This window comes from Pteropus vampyrus, unplaced genomic scaffold, assembly GCF_000151845.1.
Source record: "Pteropus vampyrus isolate Shadow unplaced genomic scaffold, Pvam_2.0 Scaffold68, whole genome shotgun sequence".
Classification (NCBI taxonomy): domain Eukaryota; kingdom Metazoa; phylum Chordata; class Mammalia; order Chiroptera; family Pteropodidae; genus Pteropus; species Pteropus vampyrus.
The window spans coordinates 6,256,180-6,269,527 of NW_011888849.1; the positions used below are offsets into that span (position 1 = coordinate 6,256,180).

At 36.2% G+C, this 13,348-nt stretch overlaps 1 protein-coding gene across 1 annotated transcript in view; it reads left to right on the forward strand.

The window, feature by feature from the left end:
• PRKG1 (protein kinase, cGMP-dependent, type I) overlaps window positions 1–13,348 on the forward strand; it is a 1,084,330-nt gene that overhangs the window by 140,449 nt on the left and 930,533 nt on the right. The gene's annotated exons all lie outside the window — the stretch shown is intronic.

Below are 13,348 nucleotides of genomic sequence, written 5' to 3' on the forward strand. Positions count from 1 at the left end.
CAGCCTTTCTTGCTGGAGTGAAAAGGGAGAGAGGGTTCCTTATTCATTCCAGGAGGTAAAAAGTCTCTAGGCTAGGTCTTCAGAGCCCCGATTACAACAAACATATTTTATGTTAAGAATTGCAGTACTTGATTTTTAGTGGGCAATCCTAGTTGCTTTCTTACTAAAGTAGTGTAATTTCTTAATTAAAATTTAAAAAATACGGAAACATTAATGGCAAATGGGAAGATAATATGAGTGCTCAGATCAGGTATTAGAGTATAGAAATAGACCAAGTCAAAGAAGCATCCATCTTTGGGGCTCATGAAGTGTTCAGTCTCTCTTGCCATGTTGGAATCAGTGGCTGACTGTGTGCTTTTGTTTTATATCTCTATCCGCAGAGATCTCTTCAAAAAATAGTTCTTTCCTACCACAAATGTATGGTCACTTCTTTGCTGCTTGAACCGGATTGTTTTTCTTGTTCTCAGAGTTGTGTAAAAATTGCTTTTCACTGGAAGGAGCCTTTTTAGGTGAGCTCTGCCCTTGAACATGAGCTGACCACGTTACCCCCTACCACACACACATTCTCTCTCTTTCTCTCTCTCTCTCTCTCTCTCTCTCTCTCTCTCTCTCTCTCTCTCTCTGAAAAACATCATCTTGAGTTGGACCTTCTGATGAGCTCAGACCATTCTGGATCTATTTGGTGAGATATGAGGGTTTTTTTTCCCCACCATTTCTTTTTTTTCCGATTTGATGTTTTCTGGAGAATTGGCAACTGATCTGGCAGCTCTCAACTGCACTCAAGCTGTTTTACATCACAATATAAATATATTCTTCCTTGTCATATAATGGCATTTGTTAGAGAATTTGGCAAAAACCCAGGTAAAAACACAGTATTTTATCCTGGTTAACAATCTGAGGTTTTATGTCTTTTTGTCAAGGTCACTGTATATCAGCCTCATTTGTACTGCCTATATTCTTGAAAACAGTAAACACTCATACCTTTATAGTTCTACAGAATTCACAAACTGTCACATTGTCAAGTGGTTTTGATTGACTGCTTTTCAACTTGGCAAGCTAAAGATAATAAAAAGAGGTTCACAGTGGAGGCTTATGCAAGTAGGGGAGCAATTTTTCGGGGTATACATGCGTACAAACTAAATCCGTGAACTCCAGTGAGCCAGTAGTATCTAGGACTCGGAAAGTAGAACAGACTGATTTATTTGTGACAATGTACTTCAGCTGAACCTCTGTACTGATTTGTTGGCAAAACATAGCATATGGCCTTTTAATGAGAGACACATTAATAATTACAGATATGAGTAATACAGCAGAAAGATTGGTTATGCTGTTTTTTATTCTAATAAGGAATGAAAGTTGGCTTCTCAAGAAGCAGCTGTTTACCAGGTTTGCTCCTATTTGAAATATAGACACTTTAATACAAAAAGGGATTCTAAATGGTATCCACTTGGAGAAATTTATTTATTTATTTATTTATTTATTTATTTATTTATGTTTTGCATGTGTGTACATGTGTTACGTTTAAATTTTTTAGGCTCCGTGGTATCACGGTAAGCATTTCACATCTAGGTGGTTGTTATTCCATATTTTCATTGAAAACCTACAAAATCAACAGTGACAATATTTATTATCTTATTGCTCTTTGAGAGCAAAGACCTGTGAAGGTGCCTCAGTGCAATGAGACAAAATAATAATTTTTGACAAATGATCAGACAAAAGTGGTGGCAGTTTCTGGAATATAGGACATCATCCAAAATATGATGAAAATAAAATGCAAATTCTTGCCCTGCCCTGTACTGGACATGTTTCTTTGCCTGCTAGAATCCATAGCCATGCCTCTCCCTTGGCTCCTAGAAGTGGTAGCCACACTTATCAGGTGACTCATCCCCATCCCTGTTCCTCACTCTGATTAATTGATTAGAGATGGAGTTCTAATAAAAAAAAAATGAGCTAATCTACTCACTGAACAGAGGTCAATCAAATGATTTCTCTCAAGTATTTGAACAAAGTGGCACAAAGACTTGAGCCAGTGATGAATTCCAAAATTAAAATGTGATGTAAAAAATGGTCTGTGTAGGTGACCATGCTGGCCGTATGCAAGACACACGTACTAGAAGGTGAAGGGGTGAGGATGTGATGGGGAGACAAAGAGAATGCTGTGGAGAATATAGAAGCAGAATTGAAAGAGAGAGTTAGAAGGAATCATTTCAGGATCTGACATTCTCCTACTCTAAGACCATGCTTGATATTGTACCTACATTATAAATTCTCATTTACCTAAGCTACCTGGAGTGAGTTTCTGTTTTCTACAATCAAGAGTCTTGATGAGAATATCTCATTTTACAACATGATCTTGTGTCCATGACTATGATTTAGAATTTATTTCTATACTCAACTCTTCAATATAAGATCATTCTAAGAAAAGCCTCTAAGATCATTAAAAGACTAGTAGGGATTCAATATTAGGGTAAAATAAAAATAGCGTTCCAGTATGGGAAATGTATTCCAGATGGAATGTTATTAAAACTTATAAGTCTAGAGTAAACATGGAAGTGTTCACCAAATTCTTGACTATCAGAACCAGATGGCATTCTTTAAGACTTGAAAAGGATTATTTTCAAATAAGCAATAACACTTTACCAAAGCGGAAGTGTATAAATGGAATTCATTAACTCAGTGTATGGTTTAGGCTTAGAATATAAATGAGAGACTCAGATAAATTCATGTGAGAGATATCCATAATAGGTGATTGAGATAAATGAGAGGAGTTTGAGAAATATTCTTACACTTTTAAAGGGACACTAGTGAGAATAATTTTGCCTCTCAAAAAATAGCACTTTGATGTTAGTGTCAGATTGTACAATGAGCTGTACCATTTCTTCCAGTGTTCTCTATGGGTTGCAGGTATAAATTTGCCCATGACTCTCAGTTGTCTTATTTATTTCTTCTTATTAATCAGATAAATCTGATTCATCCTTTTCCCAAGAGACTGGAAAACTTACGTTGTTCTGAAAATTTGAGGAAGATCTCTTATCATAAGTTCATCAAACTCAGATGCATATTTTCCAAATCCATGTGGCTCATTTCAAGTTATGAGTCTATTTAGTGCCAAATCTGTCCATGGAGTAATTTTTACCAGCTGTGTGACTTTGGACAAGCTACTTAACTTCTCAAGGCCATGAGCTTAGGTCAGCCTGTCTGAACTCATCAGTGGTTATTGAAGATCCTCTTGCTTCTCAAGGTTTTGTGTAATAGTAGAGACCACTTCCCCACCATGATACCCACCAATCTTTCTCAGAGAAACACTTTCTGGTTATGGAACCACTCCTACCCTTCGCTTATGAATCCCCTTTCCATTTTGGGATAATTGTCTTTTCTACTCCAGTTGTACTGAGAGACAGAAGAGAATATAAAATGTATTATCTAAACAGGGCACTATTGAAAATAAGGTTATTAATAGTTCTGCCAAGATGACAGGTATGAACCAGAACAAACCAGGGAAGCCAGGAGGTATGGTCACCCTAACTGAAACTTTCCCAGTTCACCTACACATCGAGAATAGCCTTGTGACCAGAACTTTTTTGGGATGAAGACTGTCCAGCCCCTTTCTGGTTGTCATATTCTTCTTTAGGTCAATTAGTTCAAATCAATTATACTAGCATTATATAGAACTGAAAAGAACTTGGTTCTTTAAATGAAATAACATCTATACTGTGGCCCAAATTTGTGTTCAGAATGCAAACTACTTCTTTCATTTCAAAGTTTATTGAGCATTGGTTAGGTGCCAGATATTAGCAACAAAGTTAATCGATACCACTGAAAATAACAAATTTTAGCACCTTCAAGAACTGGAGTGGCTATTTGCATGAAAGAATTGCTCAAAAATGTATACTGCATGAAAGCACAAGGCTCCAAGGGCACTTGGGGAACACACAGAGGTTTATTGGGGCTGTCATAGCAGTCCATTGCCATGGGGCCCAGGGCACATTACATATATAATGGAACTGGCCAGTTAGGCAAGAGTAAAATTTTTAGTGGTCCCTGAATGCTGGAACACATAGACTGAATTTAGTGGTTTGAAAGAGAATGAAGTTCATTCCCTATGAGAATCCTTAATATGAGTCCCAGGTGGTAGGATATATGGCATTGGCTGGTGGCCACGCTCATGGGCTTTAGGAGCCGTCCCCTAAAGACAAAAGACCTGTGCAAATGGAAGTTTTTAGATTTTTGAGAGTAATTAAATAACTAACTAAAGAAAAATGTTTTGACAAAAATAAAATGCTTGCCACAGTACCTCTCTAAGTATCTCCAAAGAAAGTAAGTTCAGATGTTGAAATCACAAGCACTTCTGACACAAGTGATAATTATTTTTCTCATTATAAATTTACAAAAAAAGAAATAATATCCTGCTATTGACTTCAGTACTTCGATTAACAAGTGTAAGTCCCCGGGACTTCCAAGTCTTGATTAAATGCAGCTTTAAACAGTATTATTGCTACAAAGGAATGAAATCCGGATTTATCCCATTTACTGATATCTATAGTATTACCTTGACATATCCTTAAGTATTTTCCATGCAGAGAAAGTAAGATCTCATTGGAACTGCTTATTGTTAAATCATAAGATCTTTTTTTGAATTATGAATATACTTTTAACACTTAAATGCAAGTGTTATTGTAACTCATTCTAACTCATGCTGCTTTAGTTGGAAACATGATTTTTTCCCTATAGCCTAGAAAGCACTGATTTACCTATAAGTAGTAACAGAATAACAGAATCATAAAAGGATAGAGAGCATCCAGTTTTCAATGCTGCAGTTTGTCAAATTACTCAAATTACCATAGACAATGGTGTTGCTATTTAAAAATATTTTTCACACATAGTTTCAACATAGGGCTTTCACATTTAAAATATAAAGAGCTGTTCTCCTTGTCAACCTTTCCCCCTCCCCCTTTTCCTCTAGTAACCACTAAACTGTTGTCTGCATCTGAATTTTTGTTTGTTTGTCATTTTTGTTCGTTGCTTGAAGGGGATCAAATCTATAGTGACAGAAGATTTGACTTTGGGCAGTGAACACAGAATGCGATATACAGATGATGTATTATTAAATTGTATACTTGAAACTTATATAATTTTATTTACCAATGTCATCCCAATAAATTTAATAAAACAAATAAATGTAATATAAAGGGCTGTTGAGGAAATTCTGGAATGTGGCCCTCAAGTTAAATACATTTATAATTAGACAATCATTTGTTTTTATTATAAAGTTGTTTTTGAAATGTTTTCCTCATTTGGTATGTGTAGACCCAAAGTTAAATAGTAAAATCAACAGGAATATAGTGAGCTTAAGATAATGAAAAATAAAAAAGACTAACAGAAAGGATTTGGGGTTATAATAACTGAAAAATAATCTCTTTGGAAAAGAGCTATAGTTTTAGAAAACATGATTAACATATTAGAAAATTGGAGTTTGGCCAGCATCTCTGTAGAAATAAATTAAAATAGAATTTCTGTTCTTAGCTAAAATATCAGCTCACACCCTCTCTTACCTTGCAAAAAGAAACTGATTCTTAAATAGCATCAGTAACCCAGAAACAAGAAGTAAATGATGGAAATATTGGAACATAAAAAACAAAGCAGCCACAAGCCAAATTTCATGAGTTTAAAATACACACACACACACACACACACACACACACACACACACATACACATTAAATAGCAGAGGACCAATTTTAACACCTTCTGACCCTGAGTAGCACACTAACAAGTATATGAAGTATATGTAAAAGTTCAAATTGGTGCTTCCCAGATAGTCCTTTTTAAGAACAGGCTGTGTAAAGAGGTTATGAAAAGCACACTTAGCCAAACAGCTAAATAGACGCATTAGGCATTTAGTTTTTTGCACATTTGAACAATGTGTGAAAATATTTCCAGCTTTAAAAATATCTTGACACTTTCCTCTGTGCTGAGAATGAGAGTGAGGGTGATGCCTTGATGCCAGTGCATGAATGCTGGACAAGTTCGTGGTAGAGAAACAAGGGCTGAAAGTGATGCTCTCACTTTTTTTGTACTTCTCTATAATTAAGGGGTTTTGGTGTTTGTGTGGAGAGGAAAAATGGTTATGGGGGGGATATAACGTAAAGGTTGAAAGTCAAATTCTAGAACAAGAATGACCTGGGCTTGAGTTCTGGCTTTGTGATTTTTTTGGTGGTATAATTGTGAGCAGGTGATTTAGCACCTAGGAGCCTCAGTTCTCCATCTGTAAAATGGGCTTGAGTTCTGGCTCTGTGATTTTTTGATGGTATAATCATGAGCAGATAATTTAGCACCTAGTATAACAGTGCCTACCTCATAAGGCTAGCATGGTAGTTAACCCAACTGAAAAGGAAATAACTCAATGCTTGCCATTTAGAAACTTTCAATAAATTTTGGTTATTAGTAACTGAAGACTTAAAGAAAGTATGGAATGTGTTTCTGAAACCCACCACCGACATGGCCTCCAGTCTCTCACATCTGAGCACGTGTTATTTTAGATGTTATCACAAACATTGCTATTTATATATGTTAAAGACTCTCACTTGCCTGGCACATCATAGGCGCTCAGATTGTTCTGCTGAATGAACGGCCCACGGTTAATTGTTAAATAAAAACTAAATACCACTTTTTCCCATCTCAGGTCATATCTTTCAGTGCTTAAGAACATTTATTGGCTTTTACTCTACTCTGGGAAGACCAACATGCCCGAATTGAATTACTGCTGTCTTATAGCATGACAATGCTTTCTTATTAACCATATCTTTGTTTTTGAGATTCCTCTTCTCGAGCAGCCTTCTCCTATTAATTTTGCTTATGTTACTAATTTGTCAAGATTCATGCTCTCTCCTGTTGTGTAGGATTTTTAGTCTCATACATTACATACTTTTTAAATATGTCTTATCTTACTTAACCTTAACAAAACCACATAACTCCTAAGGCTAGGAACTCTCTTTCAAATCTTTGTGTCCTCTCCAATGCCTCCAGTCTCTCACATCTGAGCACGTGTTATTTTAGATGTTATCACAAACATTGCTATTTATATATGTTAAAGACTCTCACTTGCCTGGCACATCATAGGCGCTCAGATTGTTCTGCTGAATGAACGGCCCACGGTTAATTGTTAAATAAAAACTAAATACCACTTTTTCCCATCTCAGGTCATATCTTTCAGTGCTTAAGAACATTTATTGGCTTTTACTCTACTCTGGGAAGACCAACATGCCCGAATTGAATTACTGCTGTCTTATAGCATGGCAATGCTTTCTTATTAACCATATCTTTGTTTTTGAGATTCCTCTTCGCAAGCAGCCTTCTCCTATTAATTTTGCTTATTGATATGTTACTAATTTGTCAAGATTCATGCTCTCTCCTGTTGTGTAGGATTTTTAGCCTCATACATTACATACTTTAAATATGTCTTATCTTACTTAACCTTAACAAAACCACATAACTCCTAAGGCTAGGAACTCTCTTTCAAATCTTTGTGTCCTCTCCAATGCCTCCAGTCTCTCACATCTGAGCACGTGTTATTTTAGATGTTATCACAAACATTGCTATTTATATATGTTAAAGACTCTCACTTGCCTGGCACATCATAGGCGCTCAGATTGTTCTGCTGAATGAACGGCCCATGGTTAATTGTTAAATAAAAACTAAATACCACTTTTGCCCATCTCAGGTCATATCTTTCAGTGCTTAAGAACATTTATTGGCTTTTACTCCACTCTGGGAAGACCAACATGCCCGAATTGAATTACTGCTGTCTTATAGCATGGCAATGCTTTCTTATTAACCATATCTTTGTTTTTGAGATTCCTCTTCGCAAGCAGCCTTCTCCTATTAATTTTGCTTATTGATATGTTACTAATTTGTCAAGATTCATGCTCTCTCCTGTTGTGTAGGATTTTTAGCCTCATACATTACATACTTTAAATATGTCTTATCTTACTTAACCTTAACAAAACCACATAACTCCTAAGGCTAGGAACTCTCTTTCAAATCTTTGTGTCCTCTCCAATGTCTAAGAAAATGTTCTCAACCAGATGTTCAGTATATATTTATTTAATTGAAGGAATGTCTTTACATAACACAAAATGATGTAGGATCCAGACAAATATCAAAAGAAATACTGCTATGAACACCAGGAGAGACCTCCTTTGTGTAGCCTGGTGGAAATGCCAGAATATAATTAGTTACAGGAAACTCTGTGCTTAAAAGATTAAAAAGTTAGAACAATAAAAGTATCAACTTCTTAAGACTCAACAGAGAAGGTTCTGGACTAAAATGAGGCTAGCTTTGGGATGAATGTCTTTTAAAAGAATAATAAAGTAAGAGTCTACATCTTTTCTGTGTCTGACCCATCAGAAATTCTTAGTAATTCTTCTACAGTAATTCTATTTGTAGTCATTCTTACTTCTATAGTGATGTTAATTTTGCTACATCTATTGAGAAGTTATCACATGCCACTCACTGGCTAGGTGTTATGCATGTGTGTTTTTCTTCTAACCTCTACAACAACCTCATGAAGTTGGTATTTGGATCCCAGTTTTACAGGTGAAGAAACAGAGGTTTAGGTATGTTTAGCCCAAGTTCACAGAGTTAGGAAGTGGCACAGTCCAAATGTGAATCCAAGTCTCCTCAAGGACAATGATCATGACGTAGGTAACCAATAGTGGTATCTTATTTACTCTAGTCACAAAAAGCACCTCCCTTAGCTAGTTGTTTCTTTCAGGGAATCATTGACTATCAGAGGTGGGAAAGATGTTAGCAAACATTTAGTACAGCTCACACAATTTTAGGAGGAAGAAGCTGAATTCTAGGGAGATAAAGTTTCCTGCTTCAGAACAGTGAATTAGCAGCAAAATTGGGACCATAAGTTTGTTCTGACATTAACCCAGTGTAGTTTCTCATAAGACAGGAATAAACAGCTTTATAGATTATTAACCTTGCAAACCCAAACCTATAAAGTGACAGCAAATGTCACAATTCACATAACAGATGTTATTTTAGGTTACAATTGTTGTCACCTCTTTCTGCCAGATCCTCTTTTTTTTTTTAGACATCAGAACCCAATTTGACAACCTGTAGAACTTCAGATGCAGAAAAAGTATTTTTTCCTTCTCTCTGCCCCATGCAGTCTGCACACTTGAGGAAGATATGCCTAAGCTAACAAAAATACCCTTAATTACCCGCTATTTAATAGTCCAAAGTCAATTTTCTAAATGGCATTATTTACATGAGCTATATTCAAAACCCTGGATCCCAAAGATCTACATCATTGCCAGTGAAAAATAGTTTTTGCCCTCTGTGCCAAAAAAGGAAAGAAAAGAAAAAAAATCAGTGGATAATACAGCATTTTGATCAGAAACAAAAAGACTATTGAACAAGTTGGGATTCTCTCAGAACTAAAATTCAAATAGAATAATAGCTATGGATTGTAATGAGGAAGGAAAAGGGAAGTAGCCTTGTGTAGAGAAGTTCTCTAACGAGCATACAGAGGAAAAAGAACATACTGTTCGGAGAAGAGCTAGATAACCAAGTGCAAGTGTCAGAGGCCTATAGGAAATGTGTCAAAGGCTGAAAATACTAAAGACAAGAAAAGCTTTATAACAATGTTCAGAACAAGAAGATAAAAGGTGAAGGGATGATTCTACCATTAGACCCTCTTCAGGAAAGAGTCACACTTGTCTTTCCTAAACACATGACAGTTCCTCTATCAAAGGAGGTAAATATTAGATTAGATAGGATATAATACTAGTGAGAGGGAGCTGAAGCTCAAGGATATGAGGAAATTTAAAAACACCACACTGGTACTTTAAATTCAATTCAGCAAACTCTCATTGCAAATCTGTAATACCCTGACATTTTGCTAGATGCCAGCTATGTCAAGATGAATAAGATACAATTCCTGTCCTCAAGGGCTCACAGTCTAGGGGTAAAACAACCACGAGACAAGTTAATTATATAACAGTGTGATAAATGCAATACTATATTGAATTCTGTTACTCTGTAGAGCTATGAAGAATGGGAGAGGAGCAAGGAGATTATAATTGGCCAAGGTTGATATAAATTGTAAAAAAAAAACCTCAATTCCCTGATTTATAGATAAATTACATTGGTAGTTTGATACCAATCGTGTACAATAATCTAGAATAAATTAATGAAAAAAGATGACGAACACAAATGCAAATTGGGGATGATTACTAAGAATCCTCATGGATTTACTAAAAGGGATTAAACTTTTCATTTCCTTTTTAGAAAAAGTATGATTTCATTTCCATTTTAGAAAAAGTAGAATAGATCGGGAAGCTAGAAACACAGTATAGACATAAATACCATAGACCTCACCTCAAGTACTGGTTTCCTGTGAGTCTTTGACCAGGTCTTCAGTGACATACTTGTTGAACAAGAAATATGGACATGATGCCAATACACTGAGATGAACTTGGAAATGTCAATTATTGGTAGACATCAGTCGAGGGAGCCTTCTGGTGGTGGTTTGTAGGGTCCTTTGCCTTGATGTGGCTGTGTTAATCTTTTCATTCATGACTTGGGTGGTGTATCTGTTCAGTAAGGGACTCCACAGGAAACAGTGTATTCAAACAAGAAAATATGAGGAGAGTTAAAGTGACTATTTTACATGTGGGCGTGTTTTAAAGGAATGGTACAATCTGATAAGGGATAGTACAATCTCAGCACTGGCCTGACAGGTTGAGGGGAAAGATCAGTCCCTGGAACAGATAATGAAGCTAGAATAGGAAGCAGAAGGCTCCTGCCCTGGTCAGGGCTTATGAAGATGCCTGTTTCCTAGCATTGAACTTGTTGACCTGCTTGTTTGTCCCTGCTCCAGTATACCTGCACACACTTACTCAACCCTCCATGTACTTCTTCTCCCTAGACTAATCATCTATGTAGGGACCTGTGGAAGTTGTTTGCTCCTCTTTATATCAACTCTTTTCCTGTCTTTAATTTATTACTTCTGAACACCTTAGTTAGACAGATCTTTCCTAATGTACTAATAATTGTGGCATGGACAGTTTTGTTCTCCATTATACCTGTGAGTGTTTGTCAGGGTGTTTTCTGATACACCTGTGAACAAGGAGAAATATGGGCCTGACACTAATACTTGAATGGACTTGCATGGGCTTGAAAATGCTAATTAGTTGGTAGATACAGTCTTAGGGATGTAGGGATGGGAACAGAACAAATTGCACTTGCAGGAGACTATTATTTAAATTCTTACATTGCCCTCTCCCATCTTCCTGGTAAATTTTATCAAATTTTCTTTTTGTTGCTTTGGTAAATGAATTATCCTTAGAAATGAGACAGTATGATAGGTTTTCCACAACAAATGTAATTTTTGAGGTTTTTTTTTTTTTTTAAGCAGTAACATCTTTCATGGGCCAGTGTTCAAATGACTTTTTGCTTATTTGAGGACATATAGTTGACACAAATTTCTCAAGAAAGGGTGAATAAATATTTTAAAAATGTATCATAGATACTTTACATCACAGATAATACATATAGGGCTAATCAAGACTTATTAGTAATTTAATGAGATTTCAGTGCTTTATATGTGTCAAACATAAAGAAGAAAATGAAGAAAAGAAAACCAAGCATTTGGATTTGATCTAGAAATATTCTCTTTCTTCCGTTTTCATTGTTTATATTGCCAAGGTGAATCCAAAATAATAGTTGTTGCTGGTAGACTGCAATTTTAATATCATTTCTGAGTTCACTCTCCTGTCTAGGGGGATATGCAAAATAGGTCATATTTATTTATAGATCACTCGGAGAGGTTCTCTCTCTTTCTGTCTTTCTCCCTCTGCTCATCCCCCTTGCCAAGAGGGGTCTCTGGTTCAAATAACCCAAAGAACCTCTTTTAACTTTTCTTTAACTCAGAATGTCCTGAAGTACTCTTCTGGGGATGAAACACTATGAGGTTCATGTATGCTTTCATAAGTTTTAAACTTATATATTTTCCAGTTACTGTAAAAAAGAGTGACTTCATGATTTAGCACGTTGGTAGTGAAAATCTTCTTAAGAGAAAAGATGATGTTACCATCTTTTCAAAAGAGATTGATATTTGGCTGGTCATAATTTTTCTATTATGTAGCTGTTTTATAACCACTTATTGGAAAAAATGTCTGAGAGCTCTCAGCGGCTGCCTGAGGTTACCTTATCATTTCTTTCCTACAACTGAGATCATATCTTTTTAACTGCAGACTTTACCGTGGAAGCTGTTTCCTTTGTGAATACTGGGACTACATTCCTGAGCCTTTGGGCATACCAATTCTGATTGCTGCCTTCCCTCCCCCAGCAAATCAGTCAAGCATAACACCAAGAGGTGATTAGAATTTAACTGCCCCCATTTACAAGACCTTCAGCTTTCTGTCTCCCTAGCTTCCTTTTGCTTTGCTTAGCAACAGATTTGTGGCAAGTACTGTATGGCCAACCGAATTCTTTTTTGCTTTCATATTGAAAAGAAGAACTTAAGGATATAAGACAGCCAATAAAACATTTCACATTTTACTTGTGTTTCACATTAGAATTTTATACTCTGAATGCCAGGGGCTTCCTTGGGCCATGGGATTTTCACAATGTTTCTGGTTGAAACTGACTGAATCCTATAACAATATCTATACCCCAGTCACCCAGTGAATGGAAGTGAATGTCAGCAGCCCAGGAAGTATCAGTGCATTTTTCAACTACAAATCTGCCCTCTTTTCTGTCCCAGGTACTATTTTTAGAAATTTAAGTCATGTAGGTCAATAATTAAGGCCGTCCTTGTAGTAATAGTTAAAAGGGATTTAGAGGTGTGCACACTCTCTTCGCTACTCTGTGAATGCGGAGCTTTTTAAATTCAGTATGTTCATTCAGCAGTGCTGGTTGATCCTCTTCTTTAAGCAAGGCACTGTGTTAGATACCAGGAAAAGTTGCAAGATGAATGAGACTCAACCCCTGCCTTCAGGGAGTGCAGCAGACATGTTTATTTATATAGCCTTAGGTAGAATATATTAGGTTTCCAATATTTGACCATTCTTAATCTGAAAATTGCAATTTTATAAGATATTGCCTAATGATAGTGCTCTAGTCATGCTTAAGAAACATCAAAGCTGAAGACCTTAAATATAACTGGTGAAATTGAGGAAGGTTTTATGAGGAATATATGATTTCAGTAATGCCTTGAAATTTCGGTAGAACTGGATTCCCTTTAATCTCCTTCTGTCCTAGACCAGTAGGAAGCTTGTTTGAGCAGTAGAGAGCAGAAAGAGTTATAGTTAGAAACTATCAAGAGGTCTAGAAC